The following is a 4,280-nucleotide window of genomic DNA, read 5'->3' on the forward strand; positions in this document are numbered from 1 at the left end:
AGGTCACAAGGTCACAAACTTAGAAAATGTCAAAAAAAAATCAATAAACTGGGCATCGAGCTCCTAGGGTTTTCAACTGTTTCGAATGAAAGTTGGTATGGAAGTAGTGCTCTTCGAGTACTACAACTTTCATCCTTTACGTTTTTCCCGATTCCCGCCAGTTTGCCCGTGGCGTCCCCTCGAAGGTCAAAAAATAAAAAAGGCGAACCGTGTACATTGCTCGTGAACCATCGCAGTTTCCAGACTTGTTTCTTTTAAAATCACCATACTTATAACTAAACATAACATGTTTAGTTATATGCTCTTAATCATGTTTAGTTATATGCTCTTCATGCTCTTAATCCTACAAATTCATTCATCTTTAAATTTTCCAATAAAAACATTTTTGTCGACAATAAACGACTCTATTTTTCATAGTTGCCTGTGTCATAAATGCTTATGTTTTGTGTCATATCCTCATAAATACTTTCCATCTTTAATTCAATGGAAAAGTGCTGTCTGTATCCATGTAATGTAGATTAACTCATTCATTGTAGTTCTTCTTTCAGCTGTTGTAGAAAGTCATTCATGAACTGTTGGGGATAGGGTTTGGGTTTGGGTTTGGGTTGTTAGGGTTTGGGTTTGGGTTGGATGCGTTTATCCATCACGATGGTTTACTTCTCCCCACACGGATAGCACAAAAGTTCTCTGAGAACACGTCTCCTCGTTCAACGGTGGGTTTATTAATCAATGTGGATGCTTGTTTGTAAAACGCAAGTGAAAGCATTTGGTGAATTATATCTTGGGAAGACGGTCAATTCACGGCACACTGGTCCAAAGGCCAGTACCCTCCCGGGGAAGGTGAAGAAGAGTTCACCTGCTCCCACTAAACCGTGCAATGTCAGCAGAACTGAATGCAAGTTCTGTGGCCGAAGGAACGAAATGCAGAAGGAGAAGTGTCCCGTGTGGGGAAAAGAATGCACAAAGTGTGGCCATGGCCATATGAACCACTTCAAGAAGTCGCGGTTGCAGGGAAAAGGGAATAACAAAATGCAGACATGCACATCCCTACAGGACCGATAGCTTCACCCCGCTTTTTGCTTCACGAGTGCGGGCGAACTCGATGGTATTCATGGAATACTTACCTCACGCAGTCTTGGGAAGGAATCGTTGCGAGTCGTCTCTTCTGGCGGCAAATTTGTAATAATTGCAACGATCGACACTTCTGAGGTAAATGTGTACAAGTTATCGTTTGAAAAGTCTGCCACAGGGTACATTGATAAAACCTTTACAAAAGTAGTTTTTATTCTCGTTCTCGAGTGTTTTCACAACTACCAAGGCTGATAAAGACGCCACAATAGTTCGATAAAAAGAAATACATCACGTGATCGTTAAAACGCCAAGTGATGCGTCTTCTTCTTCCTCGCGTTTTCACCAGCCGATCACAGTGAAGGCTGAAGCGATTCCAAGGATTCAAATTTCGAACGGTTTTCGATGTCCGCTCAATATGTGCGATATAAAATGGTCATGTGACATGTGGTGAAGTTTAAATTTCTTCCTTTGAACGGTTTTCGATGCACGTTCTTCACATGCATGTTTGTCTTTTACCCGCTTTTCGCTTTGCAAGCACGGGCCAACGAGTGGAAGGCTCAGGACCGTAACTCTGTTGTCATGGAAACGAGGTCTTCAGCATCAACCACGTTTTCTGTCTCTAAAGCATGTTCTGTAAGTCGGTGGTGGGAGGTGGTCGACACAGGTAGAGTCACGGTTACCTGAATAAACACAGATATGAATATTGGCACACAAAGACAAATATATATACTGTATATATATATATATATATATATATATATATATATATATATATATATATATATATATATATATATATATATATATATATATATTGTTACGGCTGTGGAAATTCGCATTACACCATAAAGGGCCCTCAGGGGAGATATCTCTGTAAGTACTTATGTAGTTAGCCCAAACCCGTTGTATAGAGGGAATTTATGTGATCTATCCGGGCTGCGATGCTTTGAGTTAGCCGTTTTTCTGTTCTATCTTATTTCAAACAAACAAAAACCACCAACGATGCTCGTGGGCTTTTCCCGCCATTCTTCCCCGCGCTTGGTGTGAAGGAAGGGGGAAGGGCAGCTCGCCGCCGATTGGTGGATGAACCGCTTGAGGCGGTTGGGGTGAGGGAACGCCCCTTTTTGAGAACCTTCTCGGAGGAGGGTGGAGCCGAAAACGGGGCGGAGCGAAGGGCGGAGCCCCGCGCTATAAAGGATGGACACGGGCGGGTGTCTGTCTGTCTCTGTCTCTGTCTCTGTCTCTGTCTCTGTCTCTGTCTCTGTCTCTGTCTCTCTCTCTCTCTCTCTCTCTCTCTCTCTCTCTCTCTCTCTCTCTCTCTCTCTCTCTCTCTCTCTCTCTCTCTCTCTCTCTCTCTCTCTCTCTCTCTCTCTCTCTCTCTCTCTCTCTCTCTCTCTCTCTCTCTCCTCTTCTCTTTTCTCTCCTCTTCTCTTTTCTCTCCTCTTCTCTTTTCTCTCCTCTTCTCTTTTCTCTCCTCTTCTCTTTTCTCTCCTCTTCTCTTTTCTCTCCTCTTCTCTTCTCTCTCTCCTCTTCTCTCTCCTCTTCTCTTCTCTCTCTCCTCTTCTCTCCTCTCTCTCCTCTTCTCTCCTCTCTCTCTCCTCTCTTTACCTCCACTCTACCTCCACTCTCTTTACCTCCACTCTCTTTACCCCCGCTCTCTTCCTCCACTCTCTTTACCTCCACTCTCCTTACCTTCACTCTCTTTTCCTCCACTCTGTTTTCCTCCACTCTCTTCCTCCTCCTCTTCCTCTTCGCTCGTCTGCAGTGGTGGTCTTTTGTCGCGAGAGCTTCTTGTCGTCCGAGAGTCTGGAGTCTCTTCTCGTCTTGGCCCTCGTCTTCGAGTTCCTGTCGTATTGGTCCTGCACTCGCGGTTTGGCGGGCGACCTATCCACGGAGGCACGGACGGCAGACGCGACAGCGCCGGTTGTGTGGTGGACCTGCGCGTCCGAACGAGGAGTGCCGGAGAGGGTTCGCCGACCGCGAGAGGAGTCGGGGCCAGGCGCGACCACGCTGACGGACGTAGGAGAGGGACTCGACGGCCCACAGGGAAGTCGCAACTTTCTCTTTTCCTTTGGGTTCGTGTAAATGACTGTGGGTGGCGCCTGTCCTGGAAGTAAAACTGGTTAAGTGTTGCCGTGTGTCGGGTTTAGTCGGGATATCTCTTTTGCTTGTGATTGTGTATACGTGCCATTTCTTGACTTGCTTTTGCTTTATTGTACATGTTTATTGTGACTGTAAATACGTGCCTTCTACACTGTCTGTGTGTGCAATTAAACATGCTTGTGTAATTGTTCCCGCTTCGCTTCGTCTCCTATCCTTTTATTGACTCTCCATCCTGCTTCATGTAAGAGGCTCGTAGTGGGTTTCGAGAACCCGGTAATTAATCGGAACCGTCAAGGCCGACGATAACACCGCTCGGTTATCACTGTAGCACGGAACGGACCGCTCAAGCGGTTCGTGTCCAGAGTCCGCCTGTGGTGTGATACAATCGCCCGGTCGACCACTCGCACAGGTACTTCGGTAGGTCGAATTTGGCGAGCAATCCTATCCTGCACGAGTGGGCAATTGGCACGATCGTGGTGAGGTTAAACCCCCAGCCATGACTATCTCCCGGCGTTGTTCTGAGAGAGTCACGACTGAATTGTCCGTCCGGTGGGCGACGTGCCGCGATTCGAGTTACGTGGCCGTTCGCACACCGGCGGGCGCGAATTCGCAACAACATATATATATATATATATATATATATATATATATATATATATATATATATATATATATATATATATATACATATATATACATATATATACATACATATATATATACATATATATATATATATATATATATATATATATATATATATATATATATATATATTTTAATCTCTATCAATTGGGAGAAAGTTTTATTTTCCACTCTCGCATGCATATAAAAATTAGTAAGAAATCACAATAAAACCATTAAAACAAATTATGCAAGTGATTTGAAGATAGTTAATACGTCACATGAAGAATACCTCCACATACTCAAACATCACAGGAAGGGAACAGGACATAAAACAACTGGATAAAAGAACTCAGGAATGTCTACATCATATCCTTTCATTGTGCTGCTTGCATTTAAAGAACTGCAGTTAGAACCTGAACTCAGTTAGCTACTCAGTAAAATGAGAAATGATATTGGTTTCACTGTGAATACATGTGTAC

This window comes from Eptatretus burgeri, chromosome 6 (genome assembly GCF_056783735.1).
Source record: "Eptatretus burgeri isolate ZD-2024b chromosome 6, Ebu_testis_v1, whole genome shotgun sequence".
NCBI classification, from domain to species: Eukaryota; Metazoa; Chordata; class Myxini; order Myxiniformes; family Myxinidae; genus Eptatretus; species Eptatretus burgeri.